The sequence below is a fragment of the Triturus cristatus genome, chromosome 6 (genome assembly GCF_964204655.1).
Source record: "Triturus cristatus chromosome 6, aTriCri1.1, whole genome shotgun sequence".
Taxonomy (NCBI): domain Eukaryota; kingdom Metazoa; phylum Chordata; class Amphibia; order Caudata; family Salamandridae; genus Triturus; species Triturus cristatus.
In genome coordinates, this window is record NC_140589.1 from 1,367,075,930 (window position 1) to 1,367,094,281 (window position 18,352).

Below are 18,352 nucleotides of genomic sequence, written 5' to 3' on the forward strand. Positions count from 1 at the left end.
TCGCACTGCCACCTGAGGGCATCGCACTCCGCACCACAGCATCCGACGGCTGCCGACGTCAGCGCTCCTGACTTTCACTGTGAAGAGTTCGATCCGCAAGGTGTGTGTCTTTAAGGGCCCAACGACACCTGCACCATCCTCCGGAACCGACGCCTGCGCACACCGTGCTTTTAGAAGCTCAACGAGAGGACGCCGACGCCCTGCATTTATAAAGGTACTGTTTTGTGGGTCTTCCCGACACTGTAGCTGGCGATCTACGCAGTCAGCTATAATTGTTTGGATTTGTTTGTTCACGACGCCGTGATAGCATCAGAGGGAGCAACTGACTTCAAGGAACTGTTTTTCAAGGTTATTTTGATAACCGAAGATTTCTTAGTACTGTATTGTGGATTTTTTTCGTTTATTGATCTTGTCTTAAGCATATACAAATATTGGATATTTTACTAAACTGGTGTGGTGTCCTTTTGTAGTGCTTACACTGTATTACTTTTGGTTATGTGCAAATGCTTTACACACTGCCTCTAAGATAAGCCTGACTGCTCATACCAAGCTACCAACAGGGTGAGCAGGGGTTATTTTAGGAGTGTAACTCCCATATCCTGACTAGAAGGAAGGGTCCCTACTTGAAAAAAACTGCAAACCCTTGTGAACTAGATACCTCCATTTCTAACAGAATCTCAATTAAAAATGTTGATAAATCTGATTGCCCCCGTTTCCCCTCTTGCTTCTTCAATCTAGCTTGAATCAGCAATTAATTTCTATGCTTAATATCCGCACTACTGGTAGCTAATTCCAATGTCTAGTAGACTTTATCTTCATCCCCAAGTATCCTAATAATTATCTTCCTTTATCTTCTTCGATATCCTATTTTAGAATTGCAGTTTCATCTACCCCTCAGTAGTTCACCACACGGCATACTGTTCTTTAAAGTGTTGGGATAATAATTCACAGCATGCAAAACTCTGTTGCCTGCAGTGTCTTTCTAACATAATATAGTTGTCAAATTCCAGTGGTCTACTTTCAGTTTGATAGCAAATATTATAACATTTCCTAGCTTTCAAAACAGAAAATTTCAATTCTATTAAGGACGAGGAGGCTTTCTTTCTTCGCTTTATTTTTAACAGCTGCAATGTTAAAACCATTAGACCAAAAACTACATATCCCATGAACACTTGGGATAGAAAAAATTCATCACAGATCAACCAATCAGAGTTAATATGTCCCGTTCAGTCCTTTGTCCCTGTAATCTCTTCTTCTTTCTTCGCTTGACAGTCAGCCGGAAGTTTGCCTTTATTCCTGTTTGCCGAATCATTGTCTGTGAAAGAAGACAGTGGTCAGAAACCTTTCATAGCACTCTTGAACTCATGTTTAACAATTCAGTTAGAACATTCAATAACGATACTATACATCAGCAATACAGTAACAAAGTCGTAATAAGATTGCATGTAATCATGAAACAATGTTACTTACATATATTAATGAAACAAATACGGTGGCAGGGTAAAAGCTGCTCAACACAGTGTGTTGTAGTGTCTTGAGAAATATATTTGTAAGGGTGCTTCAAGAACAAGAAGGGGCCCCAAACCCTTCCCACACTCAGGGACAATTCCCCAAAGCAAATCAACATAAACAGACCTTAGCACTCAATATCAATTCAAACTTGATATTCCACACAGTATTTTCGTTATTGTGGTTCTATGTTTTATTTACCTCTATTTTCAGTTTTTCATATATAGCAGGTGAAAGTCACAAACTTGAAGCCTTATTTCCAGATTTTCGTATATAGCCAATGAAAGTACAAACTAGTAGCCAGCACATGTTTTGTCTAATGGTATTTCAACCAGCAACTTAATCAGGGCCTAATAAAATGCGTCCAGGTAAGTCTTCCAAATGAGTATTATATATCCTCATACTCAGATCACAGAAAGTAGCCACCATATAAATTTCACACTGCTCAACTGTACTAATCCATGTTGCAGATATTTAATTATGTCCAATGAGAGCACAAACTCATAGTCATATATAATATCCAGTATAGGTTCTAAGTAGTATCTCTGTATGTTTCAATCGGGCTGCAATAAGTGAACCTTTCGTGTGGTCTTGCAGGCCAAGACCACACAAAAAGTTCACTTATTGCTGCCCGATTGAAACATACAGACAGCGGAATGCATTGGGGATAGAACTGTCTTGTTTTCGTTGATGAGAATACCCAGGGACTGAAATAGAGAGAGTGCCCATGGAAGATTTGTCTGCAGGGTCGTGCCGCTTTGGTTTGTGAGCAAGAAGTCGTCTACATACACTATTCAGTGGACACCTCTGCCCAGATGTGCTCCGCCACAGGTTGAAGGGTCTGGGTGAAACACAACGGGGCAGAGGAAAGTCCAACCAGGAGAAAAGTGAACTTGTATGTGGCGTGACAGCACTGGAAATGGAGGAAGCACTGATGAGGTGGAAATATCGGGACCAGCAGGTAAGCGTATTTTAGATCCAGACACGCCAACCAGTCGTTGGGAAGGAGAAGGTCACTGAGGAGATGAATACCCTCCATTTTGAAGTGGCTGTAGGCTAACTACTTGCTGAATTGCTTCTGGCTGATAACTGGGCATTTCCGGGCATCGCGTTTGTACACCAAATATAGGTTACTGAGAAACCTGTATGGATGTGGGTAGGTCTGGATTATTGTGGAGCTCACCTGGATTTTCTGCAGGGGTGAAATGTAAGAATCGATGCTAGGTTCCAGCTTCCCTCACCCACCTTCTTTGCCCAACAAGGCCAAAGTGAAAGAGGGAAGGTGGGGAAAAAGGGTAGACAAAACAAGGAAAGGAGGAAGGGGTAGAATCCACTGGATCGTCCATTGAGTATCAACAAGACGCCTAATGGGAAAGACACAAAGGTAAGTATGTTCCCTTTTACTAACAGCTGGCTGTATATATGTATCTAATACTATTAAAATAACACCTGACAAATATGGTGTTCTTCTTGCAAAGAGAATATTTGCAAATGGAGTGTAAAACACACAAGGTATCTAGAAAATAATCATTCACTTATTGTATATTTGGACAGCGGAAGTTTAGCCATAAACAAAAGATGAAATATGAAACATAACAACCTAATCAGGAAAAGCCTTCGGAGATCAATAGACCCATAAGGAAAACAGGCATCTATTCCGCCTGAATATGGGAAAAAACAAAAAATTAATTTCCCTTGTCAGTAGAAAGTTAAGGGTAAAAATAAGGCAAAAAGTGCAGGGTCCAACTAGGAAATTAATGTGAACTGGAAGTGGTTTTCTAATACTGTCTCTTTATATACTTCCTTTTAGTGAGAAGAGACTTGGCACAATTAGGAGGGAATGGAATACACAACCCTCAACAAACAAGGAACACAACCCTTAGATAAGTATGGGAGAGCAAGAGGATGGCAGGTAAGTGTTCAAGGCAGGAGAAGTATGCGAGGCCTGGTGGGGTCCGTGGTGGAACACAAAGTGCGTTTCCTTAGCGGATCCCTCCCTTTATACAGCCCAGATGCCCGCCTTCCCCAGCTGACAGGAGTCAGCGGGAGGGGCATTCATTGAAGATCACAGGCGGGGCTACGAGTGCTGCTACGGGCAGTGCTGACTGAAAAGCCTGACAACACACACCCCCAACACCCCTCCCCAAACAGGTTTGGGCATGTTGGGATAGCGACGGTGAAACGACTACACCAAGCGGGAGCATATACCTGTGAACCAGACTCCCATGAACATTCATCAAGCCCATAACCCTTCCAGTGTATCAAATACTGCAATTGACGCCGTACTCGGCACGAGTCTACGACATACGCAACCTCAAACTCAGGTTCATCATCCACAAAAACAGGGGGAGGTCGAGCTGGAATAACAGTACCAGGGGCAACAGGCTTCAACAAAGACACATGGAAAACAGGATGGACATGCAAGGAGTCAGACAGGTCGAGTTTCAAACCAACGGGATTCACAACCTTAGAAATAGCATAGGGACCAATAAAGTGTGAATTAAATTTACTCGTCCCTTTAACGCTGATGTTTCTGGTGGATAACCAAACTTTGTTGCCCACTGCGTAATCTGGAGGCGGTCGACGATGGTGATCAGCACCCACGTTATACCTATTTTTCGCCTCCTCCAGAGTCTGTTTGGCCGTAACTTGGATCTGATGTAGATGAGATACCAAGTCTAAAGCAGCAGGAGCAGTAGCAGACGCCTGAGGATATACGAAACCACAACAAGGGTGAAAACCGCAGTTGTAATAAATAAAGAGATACTCCTATGGAGGTATGCTCACCATTGTTATCGGCAGACTCCGCAGTCCAAAGAAAAGTGTCCCAATCTCTGTCTACTTGTGATAGCTGGCACCTTAGGTATTGCTCTATACGCTGGTTGACCCTTTCTGTCTGACCGTCTGTTTGGGGGTGAGCAGAAGAGAGCCTTACGTCTATCTCCAGCAAGGTATTCAAAACTTTTCAAAATTTGGACATGAACTGAGGCTTCTATCTGATATAAGAACAGAAGGGCGACTATGAAGGTGTACTACATGTTGGAGAAATATACAAGCAAGCTCTTTAGCATCAGGCAAGTATTTTAGAGGTATAAAATGGGACATTTTTGTTAGCATGTCAACAACCACAAATATAACAGTATGCCCTTGTTTAGTGGGGGGAAGTTCTACAATAAAGTCCATAGAAATGGAATGCCAAGGTTTAGGAGTGGGCATAGGGGTCAAGAGTACTGCAGGGACCTGGTGGGTTCTCTTGTGCTGTGTGACGATGTAACAGTGCTAAACGTACGACTGGGTATCCTGATTCATAGATGACCACCAGAAATGACGTTTGAGTAGAGTAAGGGTTTTCTTGTGACCTGGGTGTCCTCCTAGCACATGAGTATGACACCAGTCCAGTGATTGTAACTGTAAGTCTCCAGTAGGGAGAACCAATCCCCCTTGAACATATACCAAATTGTTGGTTCTGATACCTTTGTGTTTAGTTTCTAATTCTTTGATTTCCCAGATTCATGTGTATGAAGCACTTTTTTCAAGAACAATTTCTCCGAAAAGGTACCTCCCAGAACACAATCAGGACTCAAAATGATGGGTTGGTCTTGTATACCCTGGTCCTCAGACAGATCATATCCAAATCGGGTTGTATGAGTGTGTGAGTGTTTTGGTGAGTGTGTGAGTGGCTGTATGGGTATATAAGTAGGTATGTGAGTAGCTGTGCAGGTAAGTGAGTGAGTGGGTGTGTGAGTGGCTATGTTGCTGAGTGAGTGGGCATGTCAGCAGCTGTATAGTTGAGTGAGTGGGTATGTGAGTGGCTGTATGGATAAGTGAGTGTTTAAATGACTTTATGAGTGACTGACTGTGTATGTAAATGGCTGTATGGGTGAGTGAGAGCATATTTCAGTGAGTGTTTGGTTAAGTGAGTTTGTGTGTGAATGGTTCTACTGGAGAGTGAGTGTCTTTGAATGACTGTATAGGTGAGTGAGCAGATATGAGAGTGCTTGTATGGATATGTGAATGGGTATGTGAGTATTGCGTGGGTGTGTGAGTGAGTGTCTAAGTGCTTTTATGGGCAAGTGAGAGGCTGTGTTGAGAGGCTGAATAGGAGTGTGAGCGGGTTTGTAAGTGGCTGTATAGGTAAATTAGTGTGTGTGAGTAGCTTTATGGGTGAGGGTATGGCTGTGTGAGTGGCTGTGAGGGTGAGTGACTGGTAGAATGGGTGAGTGAATGGTTGTGTGAGTGGATCAATGGATGGAGTGAGTAGGGGTGTGAGTGTTTCTCTGGATCTGTGCATGGGTATGTGAGTCATTGTGTAGGTGTGTGATTGAGAGTATGAGAGGTTGAGAGTATGAGAGGTTTTGGGGATGATGTAATCAGTGATGTCATTTGAGATGTCATAACTGACATCACTGATCATGTCATGAGTAATGTAATCTGTGAGATCATAAGTAGTGCATTGCAAGGTCAATAGTTAGCTCAGGTAACTATAACTACTGAATTTTTATGGTTTTGTACAAGTGAAATCTGAGCCTAACTATAATGTCCCTGTAATCTATGTTTTTTTCAGTGAATTTCTATATTTTTGAATTCTATTTCCTAACTATAACGTCCCTGTAACTTTTGTTTTTTTAAGTGAATTTCTATATTTCTTAACTAATTGTCGTGTTTGCAGAGTGGTTAAGAAAAGGGGCGGGCTTCTGAACAGCTCACTGCAATCCCGCTGTGTGGGACTTACTGGAGGCAACAGGAGGGGTTCTCGGCCCTCAAGGACCTTCAACATCCAAAAGAACTTCATCCCAAACTAGTAATGCGACAGGAGGCGCATTTGCAGAGTAGTGGAGAAAGGGGTCGGGCCTCTGACCAGCTCACGGCAATCCCACTGTGTGGGACTTATTGGAGGTAACAGGAGGGGTTCTTAGCCCCCAAGAACTCTCAGGCTCCAAAGGGGACTTCATCCCACTACTTGTAGTGCACTAGGAGGTGCGTTTGCTCAGTGGTGAAGAAAGGGGGCGTGGCCTCTGACATCCTCTCAGCAATCCTCACTCAGCTGAATTGCCAAGAGATCTTCGGAGGCTACCCCCCCTTTCTGCACTACTCTGCAAACGCGGCCCGTGGTACACTACTGATTACAGGTTGAGGGGTGAAGTCCACTTTACTTCTGAGGGTCCTTGGGGGCTAAGAAGTCCTCCTGGTACCTCCTGTAAGTCCTATACCGTGGGATTCCTGAGAGGTGGTCAGAGCCCATTCTCCTTTCTTTATCATTCTGCAAACGTGATTACTAGTTAAAAAAATAGAAGTTCACTGAAAAAACCAAAGGTTACAGAGCTGTTATAGTTAGCAAATACAATTTAAAAAACCTTAGAAATTCACTGAAAAAACACAGGGATGTTATAGCTAGGCTGACATTTTACTCATTCGAAAACAGAGGATTTCAGCAGTTATAGTTAGCTGAGCTAACTATAACTCACGCCCCCACAATGCACGGCTTAGGACCTCACATATTATATCACTCATGACATGGCCACTGACAGCATTATCATGGTAATGGAGAGCAGAGTCGGCAAGGTAATTGGAGTGAAGAAAAGTTGTATCTATGTACCTGACAATAATGGAGTACTTGATTCATATTTTGATAACATAGCTGGTTTGACCTATGAGATAACGTTCTTAGAAGAGCCATGTGCCTGGGAGGTTGTAGGATCCTGGATAAAGGGAATAGAGAGTCATTTTAACAAAGTAGGTGAGTGGCTAAGTTCTGTTGATGATGGAAGTCTGCAATCTACTCTAATATCATTATAAATAATGTTGATTTATGGAATATCTTTGTTGCTTCTATTCAAATTGGTGGAGTGCATGATTAAAAGATATGTTAACAATAAAGGAGAGAAAAAATCCTATTTGAGACATAAACAAAATAATCAGATGTACAAGTCATGTATTTCAGTATTATTTTGGTTTGTCCAGTTAAGAGTTTTAATTTAAAACAATTGCTACTCTATTTACATGCTCTACAGTTCTCACACTTTCTGCTCCAGTGTTTAACCAAAAGGATTCTCTTTTCGTACCCAAATAACTGTGAACTAGCAGAATCTTTAGGTAGGCTGCTTTCCTTTACGTAATAGCTTTTTTCAAACGTAGCCTTATAACATTGCCTCCTCCTAAAATGCTCCATTGTTGATTTGATTAGTGTTTGGTCACTCTGATATTATTGAAATCTGTTAGACTTGGCATCTTTTGGCGTGTTTCCCCTGAGTTTTTGCTTGCTGACCTCCCAGTTTTGATTCTGTTTTTGCTGGCTTAGTGTCTCTGCACACTTTTCTCACTGCTGATCAGTGGTAAAGTGCAAGTGCTTCTGTTGTAAACTATGTTATGGATTTGTAGTTCCATGATTGGCATATTTGATTTACCTGTCAGTCCCTAGAAAAGTGCACTTAGTGTGCCAGGGCCTGTAAATCAAATGCTGTTTGTGGGCTGCAGCACTGGATTGTACCACCCACGCAAATAGCCTGTAAATGTAACTCTGGCCTACCATTGCAGAGCCTGTGTGCAGTCTGGGACTGCCATGTCGACTTGGAAAGTGTACTCACTTGCCAGGCCCTAACCTTCCCTTTTCTTACATGTCAGTCACTCGTAAGGTAGGCCCAATGTACCCCTGTTGGCAGGGTGCAGTGTATGTGAAAGGTAGGACATGCCCTGGTGTGTGTGGCATGTTCTGATAGTGAATTACTGCCAATTTCGTTTTTCACTATTGCAAGGCTACCTGTTCCCATAGGACAGAATGGGGAGAATGTTTATATCTTATACATATAACTGGGCCTAGGAGCTAGGTAGAAAAATAAAGTTTAGTATGTCTGAATTCAGAATCTAAAGATGCATCTTTTAGTGAAGGTGATTTTTACATTCTGTGTTTGAAAATACCACTTTTAGAAAGTAGGTATTTTCTTGCTCAGCCATCCAGTAGGCCTCTGTCTAGGTTTTGGATGACAGGGGCTGGGGGGAGCAGTGGCTACAGATAGCCTAGGTGGGTCAGGAAAGGGCTGAATAGACCTGGGCTGCATTTACATTAGGAGGCGGAGATTTCCTTTCACCTGAATGGGCCTGGTCTGCCTCTGACAATGCCATCTCCATCTCCTGCCAGGAAGCCACACCAGAGAGGGCAGGACTGGTTCTGGCTGGGCACAAACACTCTCTGCCTGAGAGGACAAAGGATATTGGGCTATAAAAAGTGGGGCTCTAACCCCTGAACTTTAGAACTCTTTTGGACCAAGAAGACTGCCAAGAAGAAGAGCTGGAGAAGCTATGAGGAGGAATTACCACTTTGCTGAGTGCTTTGCTGTCGTGGCCTGCAGTGGCTGCTTCTGTCATGGGCAGTGAAAGGACTGGACTGAACTTTCTGCAATCTATTTTTGTGAGTTTCTCCAAAGGCCTTAGGTAGAGCTTGCCTCCTGTTCAAGAAGTCTCAGGAACAGGAAAGACTTTAAGTTCTTCTGCCCTCAGCACTGGAGACTGTGTGATTTGTGCTGCAACAGAAGAAAAAGCAACCCAACACCTTCTACGACGCTGCTGCCGACTCCGTGTCCTGAAGGCACCGCAAAGGGCACCCCGACAATGCTGTATCACGACCCTGGTCTCACCGACACATCCTACTAATGCCGCCACTGAGCTGCTGCTCGCACCGTGACCTGTGGGCACCGCACTCTGCAACGCCTTGCTTCATGCCAACACCCTGGTATCCTCGATGAAGCCGCTCCACGTCGAAATCAAAGCCGCTGCCTGCACCGTGGTTCTAGGGTACCGCTCGTAAAGTTACGTGACGCACTGCCCTCATCCCGCACCGCAGCCTTACCCTATCAAGGCTGGCGCCATCAACTCCAGTTTGTCAGCTGACGACAGCGCTTCAGCAACAACGACGCCACTGCTTGCACCATGACCTGCCAGCACCGCGACGAGCACCGCATCACTTTGTACCGCGACCCTGGTATCACCGACAATGCCATATGACGCTGCCACCAAGCCGCTGCTCGCACTGCCACCTGAGGGCATCGCACTCCGCACCACAGCATCCGACGGCTGCCGACGTCAGCGCTCCTGACTTTCACTGTGAAGAGTTCGATCCGCAAGGTGTGTGTCTTTAAGGGCCCAACGACACCTGCACCATCCTCCGGAACCGACGCCTGCGCACACCGTGCTTTTGGAAGCTCAACGAGAGGACGCCGACGCCCTGCATTTATAAAGGTACTGTTTTGTGGGTCTTCCCGACACTGTAGCTGGCGATCTACGCAGTCAGCTATAATTGTTTGGATTTGTTTGTTCACGACGCCGTGATAGCATCAGAGGGAGCAACTGACTTCAAGGAACTGTTTTTCAAGGTTATTTTGATAACCGAAGATTTCTTAGTACTGTATTGTGGATTTTTTTCGTTTATTGATCTTGTCTTAAGCATATACAAATATTGGATATTTTACTAAACTGGTGTGGTGTCCTTTTGTAGTGCTTACACTGTATTACTTTTGGTTATGTGCAAATGCTTTACACACTGCCTCTAAGATAAGCCTGACTGCTCATACCAAGCTACCAACAGGGTGAGCAGGGGTTATTTTAGGAGTGTAACTCCCATATCCTGACTAGAAGGAAGGGTCCCTACTTGAAAAAAACTGCAAACCCTTGTGAACTAGATACCTCCATTTCTAACAGAATCTCAATTAAAAATGTTGATAAATCTGATTGCCCCCGTTTCCCCTCTTGCTTCTTCAATCTAGCTTGAATCAGCAATTAATTTCTATGCTTAATATCCGCACTACTGGTAGCTAATTCCAATGTCTAGTAGACTTTATCTTCATCCCCAAGTATCCTAATAATTATCTTCCTTTATCTTCTTCGATATCCTATTTTAGAATTGCAGTTTCATCTACCCCTCAGTAGTTCACCACACGGCATACTGTTCTTTAAAGTGTTGGGATAATAATTCACAGCATGCAAAACTCTGTTGCCTGCAGTGTCTTTCTAACATAATATAGTTGTCAAATTCCAGTGGTCTACTTTCAGTTTGATAGCAAATATTATAACATTTCCTAGCTTTCAAAACAGAAAATTTCAATTCTATTAAGGACGAGGAGGCTTTCTTTCTTCGCTTTATTTTTAACAGCTGCAATGTTAAAACCATTAGACCAAAAACTACATATCCCATGAACACTTGGGATAGAAAAAATTCATCACAGATCAACCAATCAGAGTTAATATGTCCCGTTCAGTCCTTTGTCCCTGTAATCTCTTCTTCTTTCTTCGCTTGACAGTCAGCCGGAAGTTTGCCTTTATTCCTGTTTGCCGAATCATTGTCTGTGAAAGAAGACAGTGGTCAGAAACCTTTCATAGCACTCTTGAACTCATGTTTAACAATTCAGTTAGAACATTCAATAACGATACTATACATCAGCAATACAGTAACAAAGTCGTAATAAGATTGCATGTAATCATGAAACAATGTTACTTACATATATTAATGAAACAAATACGGTGGCAGGGTAAAAGCTGCTCAACACAGTGTGTTGTAGTGTCTTGAGAAATATATTTGTAAGGGTGCTTCAAGAACAAGAAGGGGCCCCAAACCCTTCCCACACTCAGGGACAATTCCCCAAAGCAAATCAACATAAACAGACCTTAGCACTCAATATCAATTCAAACTTGATATTCCACACAGTATTTTCGTTATTGTGGTTCTATGTTTTATTTACCTCTATTTTCAGTTTTTCATATATAGCAGGTGAAAGTCACAAACTTGAAGCCTTATTTCCAGATTTTCGTATATAGCCAATGAAAGTACAAACTAGTAGCCAGCACATGTTTTGTCTAATGGTATTTCAACCAGCAACTTCATCAGGGCCTAATAAAATGCGTCCAGGTAAGTCTTCCAAATGAGTATTATATATCCTCATACTCAGATCACAGAAAGTAGCCACCATATAAATTTCACACTGCTCAACTGTACTAATCCATGTTGCAGATATTTAATTATGTCCAATGAGAGCACAAACTCATAGTCATATATAATATCCAGTATAGGTTCTAAGTAGTATCTCTGTATGTTTCAATCGGGCTGCAATAAGTGAACCTTTCGTGTGGTCTTGCAGGCCAAGACCACACAAAAAGTTCACTTATTGCTGCCCGATTGAAACGTACAGACAGCGGAATGCATTGGGGTTAGAACTGTCTTGTTTTCGTTGATGAGAATACCCAGGGACTGAAATAGAGAGAGTGCCCATGGAAGATTTGTCTGCAGGGTCGTGCCGCTTTGGTTTGTGAGCAAGAAGTCGTCTACATACACTATTCAGTGGACACCTCTGCCCAGATGTGCTCCGCCACAGGTTGAAGGGTCTGGGTGAAACACAACGGGGCAGAGGAAAGTCCAACCAGGAGAAAAGTGAACTTGTATGTGGCGTGACAGCACTGGAAATGGAGGAAGCACTGATGAGGTGGAAATATCGGGACCAGCAGGTAAGCGTATTTTAGATCCAGACACGCCAACCAGTCGTTGGGAAGGAGAAGGTCACTGAGGAGATGAATACCCTCCATTTTGAAGTGGCTGTAGGCTAACTACTTGCTGAATTGCTTCTGGCTGATAACTGGGCATTTCCGGGCATCGCGTTTGTACACCAAATATAGGTTACTGAGAAACCTGTATGGATGTGGGTAGGTCTGGATTATTGTGGAGCTCACCTGGATTTTCTGCAGGGGTGAAATGTAAGAATCGATGCTAGGTTCCAGCTTCCCTCACCCACCTTCTTTGCCCAACAAGGCCAAAGTGAAAGAGGGAAGGTGGGGAAAAAGGGTAGACAAAACAAGGAAAGGAGGAAGGGGTAGAATCCACTGGATCGTCCATTGAGTATCAACAAGACGCCTAATGGGAAAGACACAAAGGTAAGTATGTTCCCTTTTACTAACAGCTGGCTGTATATATGTATCTAATACTATTAAAATAACACCTGACAAATATGGTGTTCTTCTTGCAAAGAGAATATTTGCAAATGGAGTGTAAAACACACAAGGTATCTAGAAAATAATCATTCACTTATTGTATATTTGGACAGCGGAAGTTTAGCCATAAACAAAAGATGAAATATGAAACATAACAACCTAATCAGGAAAAGCCTTCGGAGATCAATAGACCCATAGGGAAAACAGGCATCTATTCCGCCTGAATATGGGAAAAAACAAAAAATTAATTTCCCTTGTCAGTAGAAAGTTAAGGGTAAAAATAAGGCAAAAAGTGCAGGGTCCAACTAGGAAATTAATGTGAACTGGAAGTGGTTTTCTAATACTGTCTCTTTATATACTTCCTTTTAGTGAGAAGAGACTTGGCACAATTAGGAGGGAATGGAATACACAACCCTCAACAAACAAGGAACACAACCCTTAGATAAGTATGGGAGAGCAAGAGGATGGCAGGTAAGTGTTCAAGGCAGGAGAAGTATGCGAGGCCTGGTGGGGTCCGTGGTGGAACACAAAGTGTGTTTCCTTAGCGGATCCCTCCCTTTATACAGCCCAGATGCCCGCCTTCCCCAGCTGACAGGAGTCAGCGGGAGGGGCATTCATTGAAGATCACAGGCGGGGCTACGAGTGCTGCTACGGGCAGTGCTGACTGAAAAGCCTGACAACACACACCCCCAACACCCCTCCCCAAACAGGTTTGGGCATGTTGGGATAGCGACGGTGAAACGACTACACCAAGCGGGAGCATATACCTGTGAAGCAGACTCCCATGAACATTCATCAAGCCCATAACCCTTCCAGTGTATCAAATACTGCAATTGACGCCGTACTCGGCACGAGTCTACGACATACGCAACCTCAAACTCAGGTTCATCATCCACAAAAACAGGGGGAGGTCGAGCTGGAATAACAGTACCAGGGGCAACAGGCTTCAACAAAGACACATGGAAAACAGGATGGACATGCAAGGAGTCAGACAGGTCGAGTTTCAAACCAACGGGATTCACAACCTTAGAAATAGCATAGGGACCAATAAAGTGTGAATTAAATTTACTCGTCCCTTTAACGCTGATGTTTCTGGTGGATAACCAAACTTTGTTGCCCACTGCGTAATCTGGAGGCGGTCGACGATGGTGATCAGCACCCACGTTATACCTATTTTTCGCCTCCTCCAGGGTCTGTTTGGCCGTAACTTGGATCTGATGTAGATGAGATACCAAGTCTAAAGCAGCAGGAGCAGTAGCAGACGCCTGAGGATATACGAAACCACAACAAGGGTGAAAACCGCAGTTGTAATAAATAAAGAGATACTCCTATGGAGGTATGCTCACCATTGTTATCGGCAGACTCCGCAGTCCAAAGAAAAGTGTCCCAATCTCTGTCTACTTGTGATAGCTGGCACCTTAGGTATTGCTCTATACACTGGTTGACCCTTTCTGTCTGACCGTCTGTTTGGGGGTGAGCAGAAGAGAGCCTTACGTCTATCTCCAGCAAGGTATTCAAAACTTTTCAAAATTTGGACATGAACTGAGGCTTCTATCTGATATAAGAACAGAAGGGCGACTATGAAGGTGTACTACATGTTGGAGAAATATACAAGCAAGCTCTTTAGCATCAGGCAAGTATTTTAGAGGTATAAAATGGGACATTTTTGTTAGCATGTCAACAACCACAAATATAACAGTATGCCCTTGTTTAGTGGGGGGAAGTTCTACAATAAAGTCCATAGAAATGGAATGCCAAGGTTTAGGAGTGGGCATAGGGGTCAAGAGTACTGCAGGGACCTGGTGGGTTCTCTTGTGCTGTGTGACGATGTAACAGTGCTAAACGTACGACTGGGTATCCTGATTCATAGATGACCACCAGAAATGACGTTTGAGTAGAGTAAGGGTTTTCTTGTGACCTGGGTGTCCTCCTAGCACATGAGTATGACACCAGTCCAGTGCTTGTAACTGTAAGTCTCCAGTAGGGAGAACCAATCCCCCTTGAACATATACCAAATTGTTGGTTCTGATACCTTTGTGTTTAGTTTCTAATTCTTTGATTTCCCAGATTCATGTGTATGAAGCACTTTTTTCAAGAACAATTTCTCCGAAAAGGTACCTCCCAGAACACAATCAGGACTCAAAATGATGGGTTGGTCTTGTATACCCTGGTCCTCAGACAGATCATATCCAAATCGGGATATGGCGCCTGCTTTGCCATGTTTGGTGCCTGCCTCGAATTGTATAACATGGTTAAAATTGCTGAAATAATGAGCCCATTGCAACTGCCTCATGGCTAAAGCCCTAGCTGCCTTCATGAATTGAAGGTTTCTGTGATCTGTGAAAACCATGACTGTATGTAAGGCCCTGAGTAAGAACTGATGCCATTCTTCAAATGCCCGTTTGATAGCTAATAATTCCCTGTCTCCTACTGAATAGTTTGTTTCAGTAGGGGTAAGCTTATGAGAATAGAATGCTACTGGGTGTAGATGACGAGTGTCTTTATCTCTCTGGGACAATACTCCTCCTATGGCCACTTGCAACCCGCCTGCTTCTACTATGAAAGGTTGGGACATCTCCGGATGCTGTAGTATAGGGGCAGTGACAAAAGACTCTTTTAGGCAGAAAAAGGCTTTTTCAGCAGCTGGTATCCATGTAAAAGACATTCCTTTTTTCAATAATTTAGTAACAGGAGCTGTCAGAGATGCAAACCACTTTATAAACCGCCTTTAAAAATTAGCGAAGCCCAGAAACCTCTTACTTCCTTCACTGAACAGTGAGATGGCCATTGGGTGATGGCTGCTACTTTTTGAGGATCCATGGTCACCCCTTTTTCTGTTAACACAAAACCTAAAAAGGTGACTTCAGGAATGTGAAACTCACACTTATCTAATTTCATGTAAAGGTTGTTATCCCTAAGGCGTGTTAATACGCTCTAAACATTTCCAATGTGTTCTTCTATAGATGAAGAATATATTAGAATATCGTCTGTGTAGATAATAGTGTTAAGATCCAGTATCTCCCTTAGTACATCATCAATAAAGAACTGGAAAGTGGCAGGGGTGTTACATAGCCCAAAAGGCATAACCAAGTATTCATACAGCCCGAACTTAGTGCGGAAGGCAGTTTTCCATTCGTCTCCCTCCCTGACTCTGACCAGATGGTAGGCACCCCTTAAATCAAGCTTGGTAAAAACAGTGACCGGTTTTACTTCATGTAGTAAGAATTGAATGAGCGGTAGAGGGTATCTGTTCTTAATCGTCACACAAAGGGCTCTGTAGTCAATGCAGCACCGAAGACCCCCTTCTCGTTTAGCTATGAAAAAAGGGGGGCCAAAGCTGTGGATCGGGATGGTCGAATGAATCCTTTCTGTAACATGTCATTCAGATAATCCCTCAAATACATGTTTTCCTTCTGAGTCAAAGCATATATGCACCTGCATGGTATTTTTGCTCCAGGCACCAGATCAATGCGGCAGTCATAAGGCCGATGGGGTGGTAAGACAAAGGCATTCTCTTTATCAAACACCTCTCTAAAGGAATCTTAGCAATCAAGTAATACAGGCAAGCTGGAATCAGTGATTCAAGCTATGCGTTGTAACAGTGCGTGACTTTCTAGACAGTGTTTCTTGCAATATTCTGAGGTGAAAGTTGATGTATGGTCTCTCCTGTTAACATCAGGGTTATGTTTCATCAACCAAGAGAGTCCCACAATTGCCTGAAACTGAGTCAAAGAGATGACGTCAAAGTGGATGGTTTCGGAATGTCTGTCATGTATTTGGAAGCCTAGGTCTATGGTGGAATGAGTGACAGGTGCAGATTTCATTTGACTCCCATCTATAGTTTTAACAACTTCCACCGTTTTTATTGGTTTGACAGGGATATTGATTTTCTCAACCCATGTAGTATCTATGAAATTCCCCGTGGCACCTGAATCAAGCATGATTTGTGCTTCAACACTTTATTGTCCCCAATTCAGCCGGGCTAGAAAGAAAAAATGGTGCATGGGGTGGGGAGCTTGATCAAGACCTAACAGTTGGGAAACAATTAGACCTGTCTTACCCAAGCAATTTGTCTCCACCTTGCCACAGTATAAACATAAATTATCAGCCTGTCGTTGTTGCAGTTTTTACTTACTCAGGGGTCCTTTAATACTGCCTATCAGCATAGGTTCCGGATCCTCAACAGGTTTGTCTGACTCTGATTTCTTTTCTCTAAAGGCAGAGAACCTGGTCTCATTACATGCCTTTTCCCTTTTTCGTTCATGCAAGCGGTGATTTAATTCAACTACCAAATCAATTTAGGCATCACAAGATTCTGGGGATCTACTACCTTGGCTAGCATGTCTTTCAAGTCATCTTTCAAGCCTTTGTAAAAGAGAGCACTACGCTTGGTTTTAGACCATCCGGCTTCAGCAACTAGCCTGTTAAAACAAGAAATATATGTCATAAGATCTTTTGATCCCTGATTAAGGTTCAGAAGCTCAGTATCAACCTACTGCATGAAAGAATGCCTGTTGAACAGGCATCATAGCTCTTCCTTAAAAGCTAAAGAGTTATATAAAAAGGGATCATTTCTATCCACTAAAGGAATTGACCATGTAGCTGCTGTACCACCCAAATATGACAATACAAAGGCTACTTTAGATTGCTCAGTAGGAAAGCAGGGCGCCTTGCACATACATTTCAGCTGACACTGGTTGTTAAACATTGCGAATTTAGATGAGTCACCTAAGAATCTTTTTGGGGGCACTAAAGGTATAGAAGAGGGAGTGGAAATGTGGTATACAGGAGGCGTGCTACTAGACGGAGGTGAGTGTGACGTAAAAAAAGGCATTATGGGCTCCAGGCACCAGATCAGGTGGTGGTGGACTCCGGCAAGCCTGTTGTAGAGTATTTACGCGGAGAGTTAAAGCTTGGGTTTCTTTTTGTAGATTGCCTATCATATTTGCCACATTGGCTAATGTTATCTGATGTTCCTTTATTATGTCCAGGCAGAAATATAAAATGTGGGCTTTGCATTCTGTAGGGCTTACCTGGATTTTCTGCAGGGGCGAAATGTAGGAATCGATGCTATGTTCCAGATTCCCTCTCCCACCTCCTTTGCCCAAGAAGGTCAAAGTGAAAGAAGGAGGTGGGGAAAAAGGTGAGACAAAACAAGGAACGGAGTAAGGGGTAGAATCCATTGAATAGTCCATTGGGTATCACCAAGACGCCTAATGGGAAAAGACACAAAGGTAATTACGTTCTCTTTTACTAACAGCTGGCTGTATATATGTATCTAATACTATAGTATTATACCTGCCAAATATGGTATTCTTCCTACGCAGAGAATATTTGCAAATGGAGGTATCTAGAAAATAAGCATTCACTTATTGTATACTTGGACAGCGTAAGTTTAGCAACAAACAAAAGATTAAATATGAAACATACCAACCTAATCAGGAAAAACCTTAGGAGATCAATAGAACTGTAGGGCAAAAAGGTATCTATTCCACCTAAACATGGGAAAAACCAAAATACTATTTTACCATATCAGTAGAAAGATAAGGGTAACAATAAGGCAAAAAGTGCAGGGTCCAACCAGGAATAATGTGAACTGGAAGTGGTTTTCTGATAATGTCTCTTTATAGACTTCCATTAATGAAAAGAGACTTGGCACAATTAGGAGGGAACGGAATACACAACCATCAACAAACAAGGAACACAACCATTAGATAAGTATGGTAATGCAAAGAGAAAAGAAAGAACAAACTCCCCAAACGACGAAACAATGATTCTTTAGAAGTCTTTCTCCTTCTCTGTTACAGTGTCAGACTGCAGGGTAACGAAGAGGTAAACTGAACAGCAAGAGAGAACCAAAGAAAACAGTGTTGCC